Genomic DNA, 8072 nt, shown 5'->3' with positions numbered 1-8072 from the left:
GTCATATGTAGCTTGAAAGGCCAGTAAGTTTAGCCATTCCTAGTATTGGCACTAAACAGCGACTAACAGAAACAGAAGTTCATGTAGAAGGACTTAAATACTTTAGATCTGCCAGGGCCTTGATGTAGAAGATGGGTGACCACCTTGGTAAGCTGGACATGCATATGAATTATTGTTTTAAGACATGTTTCTCTGCAAAGCATATTTCCTCCTGGCATAAGGCAAAAGAACAGTGATATCAGATTATTCTGTATTTTCAGATGTCCTTCAGACTTTTGGGACATTTGGATCTTCATCTAGATCTGAGACTGTGGCTAGTCTCTGAACTTCAGGTTATAACTGAGGCTTCGGTCCAGGGCTGGATTAACTCTTTTGGGGGGGCTCAGGCTTGTGCCTTGTGAGGCCCCTAGGCTCTGGGGAAGATAAAAATTAGGGGTTCAGCGTGCAGGAGGTGGCTGCTGGGGAATGCAGTAGGGGTGCAGGGTCTTGGCAAGAGGTAGGATGCAGGAGAAGGCTGGGGGCATGGAGCAGGTCTGGGAGGGACAGGGGATTGGGGCACTTACCTGGCACAGCTCTGGGGGTGGTGAAGAAGTAGCTGTGTAGCCCCACGCCTGCAAGCATCATCTGCCCGCCCCACTGCTCTCATTGGCTGTAATGCTTGACAAGCAAGTGCTTCAGCCAATGCGGGGAGAGAAGGAACTGCAGTACGTTTCTCCCTACACCTCTGCCTAATAGAACCACAGCACTCAGGGGCTTTAGTGGCTGCAACCCTTAAAGCCTCTTTCATGATCCTGCCCTGCTTGGGCCTATCTCATCTCATGTTTGGGCTTTAACAGCAAATATGTATGAAAACTGCATTTTCTACAGCCTGTCAGTGAACTTGATGTAATCTAAACACAAAGTTCAGCAAATGTTGCGTTAACGTAAAGTAGAGGTGGAATTACTTGAATACTGAATGTTGATGAAGCCATGAGTTGTGTCATATTATTCTCATTTCCTTCCCATATGTTTACTCTCATTCCCCACTCAGAAGCCACCTCTCCACATTTCATCTTCATTTGTATAACCCAGATGCAGCCATCTTAATTACCAATTATAACTGTACTCATTTAGAAGCTAAATCAACTGGAAACAATTCCACAAAGTGTCTCCCTTGATGAGAACTAAAGACTTTGTGTTAATTTTCTTCACATACTTTAACTAGTATAAAGCACTGTGTAGCTTAGAAGTTAATCTCTTCAAACGGTGTTAATTTTAAATCAAGGTGACACACTCATCCTTCTGGGAAGGAAGTCAGATTAACACTAAAGCCTCCTTCTCCCTCACCCCTGACTGGACATGAAAAAAACATTCTCCACAGAAGACTGACAAAGCAGCACTATTGTGACCTGCTCAGCAGGCAGCCTTTTATTTATTTCCACCATTTCATGGCTTATTTCTTTCCTGCCTGACCTTTGTTATTTCTTTTAGTTTATTCTCTACAAACAGGCTTGTTGGTTACCCTAAGTGCAATTTCTCCTTCTCCTGTGAAATAAGAGCTCCATCAAATTCATAGAAAGCATATTACCTTTTGGGTTTGATATGTTTTTGACCCACAGGCAAAGCATTTTTGCAGCAGTGTAAGTGAATTTAATAAAACCTATCTACTTCTGGATCATTTTACAGTGAGCCATTCATAGTGAAGTTCTCCATTACTACAATAAGTGCCAAAGCAAATATGAGGCACTGAACAACAGTCTGGACAGCTGCCATTATTTGTGATTTTCCTGTAATACTCCTGATTTTTTAACTCTTGGGCCTGGCAGCGCTTTTTTGGTGAGTTTATATTTAAAAATAAAGGTCTGGAAGAGTGTCTCTGAGCAACAGCTCTGAGATTTGGCTCGGAGGAGAGCACCGCTGTGGCAGCTCCCAGGCACACCGAGCCCTAGGAAGGCACATTGTGTCTGGCAGCACTGTGGGCGAAATGTATGCACATGAACGGTCCGTACAGGGGCTGTGCACCACATATGTTCCATGTAAGCATTCCTGTAAGCATATGTGCCGTGTAAACATTTGGAATGTTTCACTGACCTTGTTCTGGCCTTCTATATCAGCCTGAATTTACAGCAGAGGGACCTGCAGAACAGAGGCACTTCTACCAGGCAGAGTGTGTACTCTCTCTGTACTTCCCAAGACATGGCCCCTCTCTTATTTGGAGCTCTCCACTGGCATGGGCCAGGGATCGCTCCTGCAATGAACTCAGCATTCTTTCAGGTGCTAATCAACCTCCCCTTGCTTCAATGTGATTTGCATTCTTAGCATCTTGGGCGGTCACGTCTTGGAAGCACAATGGTTGGAATGGTGCTCAAGCTGTGCATAAGGGATGGACGGGGTGGGAGGAGTTTCTTGTCCCTGCACCTGGCCTTGTGCACCACCCATGATTTAAGACACAGTAGTCTGAGGCTATGTCTACACTAGGCAAAGTAAATCAACTGCAGATATGCATTTCTAGCTATGGCAATTGCATAGTTAGAATTGACCTATCTGTGCTCGGTTTCCTTGGCTGTCCCTACTGAGTTTCTCCCGTCAACCTCCCTTACTCCTCACATCTTTCAAGGTGAGCAGGGGTTAAGGTCGATTTTGTGTGTCCCTACTAGATGTGCAAAATCAAACCCCAGAAAACTGAACCTGAGCAGGTCGATCTTCTGGGCTAGTGTAGACATAGCGTCAGTGAATGTAGCTAACTTTCCTCATTTTCCTGTGCAATGAGGCTGGTCTATACTACAGTTCAGATCATCGTAAAAACATTGCTCAGCACTAACATGGTGCTACATGATTGCAAGGTGCTATAGGACTGCTTGTCTTTTGTGAAGTACAATATAACATGGCTATGCCCTGACACTATTTGCTCAGGACAGTAAATGTTTTCACAGTCTCTGCAACGCAACCAATCTAAGTCCCAGTAAGTGCATAGCGCTAGATCCATGGAAGAATTCTTCTCTTAACCTCGCTTCCACCTCTCAGAGAAGTGGATTTATGACGGCAACAGAAGAATTCTTTCCATTGTTGTAGTGTCTACAGTACAGTGCTACAATGGTACAGTTGCAGCTGTACTGTTGTAGTACTTCTAATACAGTCATTGCCTAGATTGGTTCTTAGCCAGGGGTATGTGTAGTCCTGGAGGTACACAGAGCTCTTCTAGAGGGCACAGTAACTCAGTGTTTCTCAATTTTTTTATGAATGAAAAAGTGGACTTATTTTATGTTCATCTAATTTTTTTTTTATTTCTCCATTTTGCACAGTCATAAGAACAATGGCAAGTTTATTGCCTATAGGCAAATTCTTCCAACCAACCAGTTGTAATCAAGTTGTTTAAACAACTGTGTGGCAGTGGTAGAAAAATTGTGTGTCTGAAAATTGTAGGTACTGGGGCTCTTATATATATATTTTCTTTAAAGGATGCACTTTGTAAAAATATGGTTGAGAAACACTGGCCGATATCTTCCACCAAATACTGCAGGACACAGGGACATAACGAACATTCTTTATAGACTTGGCCTCCTTGGAATAATGAAAAGTTAGTTGCCTCAGAAATGCCACATTTGATTAGCACAAAAAGCTCGTTAAAACAACCTTCACTTCAGACTTCAGAATGCAAGGAAATTCAGAGCAGAAGTTTAATTCTCCTAGAACAATTCATTTAATCAATCTTAATCTTGCTTTTGCCACAAAGGATAAATTCATGCTAAATGGAACAGAGGCAAAGAGTTCCAGTAAAACAGATCTGCTGCTTGCTGTAATTCGGGATCACTCATTAATTTACAGTTCATGAGCACTCATCATACAACAAATTACAGAAGCATCTGGTATTTTCCCCCTACACACATTTTTTCTTCTAAAAGGGGAGTGTGGTCGAGTGCATTGGTGGTGGGGTGGCCATGCAGTGAGCAGGTTTCAGGATTAGATCCAGCATTAAACTCACTATGGCCTAGGCCAGAAAGCCAAAACCCCACTATATGGGACTGAAGCCCAGTGCCCTGCCACCCAAAGCTGAAGCCGAAGCCTATGCAATGTAGCTTCATAATGGTCCCTGGAAATTTCCCTGCTTGCTACCCCTTAGCACAGGCCCTGGCTTTTATCACTGATTTTATGGATATAGTGGCACAGGTGGACCATGGCATTTTTCTGGTTTGTTATGGGGTCCTCAGAAAGGAAAATGCTGAGACTCTCTGGTTTGGTTGACAAGGGCTGGGATTTAGGACCTTGGGCCTCATCTGACTTACTGTGTGACCTTCAGAAAGACATCAAACCACTCTCCACTTCACCTTCTCCATCTCTAAAACAGGGATTTTTGGGCCCTGGAATCAGAGAATAACTAAAGTACGAAGGACTCCGTGTGTGTGTGTTAGACGCATAGTAATTCTGCTTTCAACATAGCAGGCTGAGAGTAGGAGTAGGGCATTTTAGAACTCTTATGCCAGTCCAAAAGAGGCAAGAAAGGCCCTCTGTGTGGAGGATGTTTGCATGGGAGCTGTTTCCTTCTCCTTTGAGGTCCCTTTACACGGCCACAGCAGCATGAAGAAGCTTGAACTTAACCGAAAAAAAAGTCAGACCTATTGTTTCTAGCTGTCTGTTTGCAAAGGAGGGAGAATCAAGACTAAATCTGTTAATGTTTGGTTACAGGTGTGTCCAACCCGCGGCCCACAGGCTGCATGCGGCACTGGACAGCTAGTAATGTGGCCCCACAAGATCGTAAACTTTTAACATTATGTGATTTATATACATTAACTATATTATATATTTTATATGCGGCCCAAGACAATTCCTCTTCACTCAATGCAGCCCAGGCAAGCCAAAAGGTTGGACACCCATGGGTTAGATGAAAGCTGAGAGACTGAATCATGATTCTGCAGCATGGAGCGAAGACAGGCAGCAACTCCCCTGCTGCTAAATTGTAGGAAACAGGGGGCCCTATCGTTTTAAAGAAAGGCTTAATTCATTTTCCCCTCTTCCTCCCCCATGGCAACATAACATTTACATTTCAACAGATAATCAGCTAGACCGCCCCCCAGCTGACCCTCCTGATAGAGATGCATTCTCCTAGCTTCCTGTTATTATTCCTTCCATCTGCTCAATGTAAGAGCTTGGGTAAGCTATTCTTTGTGTCTTATGCAGATAACCCTTTCTTGAAAGCAAAGGCACTTTTCATATTCTTTTTCCAATAAGAACGGTCTTATTAGGTACACCTGTCATATCTTCTTGACTAGTGATATTACTGCTGCTTTTAATAGGCAGTTGAATAGTTTCCAAAAAATCATGGTCCTAACAATTGTCATAGCATGAAGCTAGCCCGTTTGGAATATAATGTAGTATCAGAACAGGTTAATCACATTTCACTAAAGGCCCTTAAAACTACTGTTTTGGATAGCTAGTAAATTAGATTTTTTTTAAAATGACTGTGTAGCTATGTTAACAGTGATGTTTATTTCCCATTCCTCAGCCTGTAAATACACTCCTGGTAGAGCATGAAATAAGACATCTAAGAAATATTCTTTATTCTCCCTCTTCCCAGTCCCCAGAGTGCTCCCCTAACTCAATCCCCCAGACTCCCAGCCACATGAAGAGTTTGAACAACAGTCAAACTCTGTAAAATGTTGGGAGGACATCTTTAATAAGGGCTATAATGGTTCTCCACTTCACTTGTAGAAACAGAGTGGGTAAGAAATCAATGGATTATAATTGTGTTGCCTGTTCAGAGGTCTTTCTTAGGGCCTGAGGAGTCACAAGCAGGAAGGACCCCCGAAAAATAAGTAATGAGGAAGGTGCAGTGATCCTTCATGCTTTGCCAAAGTTTTATCACCATGGCTCACTGCTCTCTGTTATTACAGAAGGCACTCCTTTTCTGGCACAAGCTAACATTTCACTCCACCTACACTAGCCTAAACTCACTTCTGTCATTATAAATTACTTTCTTAAAAATGCAGCATCATAGACCTGTGATTCTAGAAAGTGTGATTCATGCAAAAGACATTGACTTCCCCCTCCCTTTAATTTTATAGGAACTTAAAGGGACTGCATGCTTTATGCAGCTAGTGAGCCTAATCATAAATCCAATCATGTTAAAAGGGTAGGTCCATTGACTATAGTGGGCTTAGAAACAGGTCCTTTACAGGCACAAGATCGAAGTTCAACACCACAAGATAGTTTTTCTGTGTACAATACCTACTGCATAGATCTGTATTTTCATTAAGGACAGAACTCCATTGAAATCAGTGCCTTTCCAATAACTTCAGCGGGCTCTGGACCAGGCCCTAATTGCTTATATGAAATTGTATGATTGGTCTTGTTATATGGAAATATGAAAATAGTGCTGTAATTCTTAAATGAGGCAACTAATAGATGTTGCAGCAAGGATGTTGGGGAAAAGACTTTTCTTGCAAAGTGCTGGTGAGTGCTCCAATTACGGTAATTGTTGTAATATTTTCTTCTTTTTTGAAACTGAAAGGGGAAGAGAAAAACCCAGAGCAAGGATAAAACTTTCCTTACATTTGCAGCATGATAGTATAGCCACAGTTTGGATCTGAGGGAAGACTTTTGCCACAAAACTAGAAATGACACTGTACACATATAGGCTACGTCTACACGTGCACCCAACTTCGAAATAGTTTATTTCGATGTTGCGACATCGAAATAGGCTATTTCGATGAATAACGTCTACACGTCCTCCAGGGCTGGCAACGTCGATGTTCAACTTCGACGTTGCTCAGCCCAACATCGAAATAGGCACAGCGAGGGAACGTCTACACGCCAAAGTAGCACACATCGAAATAAGGGAGCCAGGCACAGCTGCAGACAGGGTCACGGGGCGGACTCAACAGCAAGTCGCTCCCTTAAAGGGCCCCTCCCAGACACACTTTCATTAAACAGTGCAAGATACACAGAGCCAACAACTAGTTGCAGACCCCGTATATGCAGCACGGACCCCCAGCTGCAGCAGCAGCAGCCAGAAGCCCTGGGCTAAGGGCTGCTGCCCACGGTGACCACAGAGCCCCGCAAGGGCTGGAGAGAGAGTATCTCTCAACCCCCCAGCTGATGGCCGCCATGGAGGACCCCACTATTTCGATGTTGCGGGACGCGGATCGTCTACACGTCCCTACTTCGATGTTGAACGTCGAAGTAGGGCGCTATTCCCATCCCCTCATGGGGTTAGCGACTTCGACGTCTCGCCGCCTGACGTCGATTTCAACTTCGAAATAGCGCCCAACACGTGTAGACGTGACGGGCGCTATTTCGAAGTTACTGCCGCTACTTCGAAGTAGCGTGCACGTGTAGACGCAGCTATATAGTTTTATGCCACAGTAGATGGAAATTGAAGACACCTAATAAAAATCTTTGCATTTTTTTTCTATCATTTTCCTACCAGAAGTCAGTTGCAGAATTGGGGCCCATGTCTATAACCTCCTGCAATAGCAGAAAAGGCTAAACTCATAGACCCTCTGCAGAAATAGACATTTCTATAGTTCCCAGCCACCAAACCTCATTCATTTCAAACAGGGATAATCTTTAATTCCAGAAAGGTTTTTGTCTGAATATAAATACTTCTCCATTTTGTTTTAGTATGGGAAAGCTTAAGGACACATACACAAACTATTTTTTTTAAAATTTTTTTTTAATAAAAAGGGGTCTGATTCTACTGTCACTTGAACTGGTATAAATCAGAAGGTACACAATTGTAAAAGTGCTGTAAATGATAAGAGTATCAGGACCAATTTATCTGTGAATATATTTTACATGAAGTAATACATTTATAATATTACTTCTCTGGAGGGTGGAATATGTTTCACATGCTGCTGGTGGACTAAATTATGTATCAGCTACAGAGGTTCATTATTTCTCATGGATAGCATCTACACTAGCAAGTCCTTTCAGAAAATCAGGCCCTGTTCCAAAAGAACAAGCTGGGCATCGACACACAAAATGTGCTCTTTCAAATTCCTTTTGAAAGAACGTGGTGCTTCTTCGGAGGCCCTCTTCCTTTCCCAAATGAGGAAGAGTGCCTTTTTCTGAGAGATTTTTTTGGAAAAAAGCATTTG

Source organism: Carettochelys insculpta, chromosome 1 (genome assembly GCF_033958435.1).
Source record: "Carettochelys insculpta isolate YL-2023 chromosome 1, ASM3395843v1, whole genome shotgun sequence".
Classification (NCBI taxonomy): domain Eukaryota; kingdom Metazoa; phylum Chordata; order Testudines; family Carettochelyidae; genus Carettochelys; species Carettochelys insculpta.
This window is presented reverse-complemented; position numbering follows the sequence as displayed.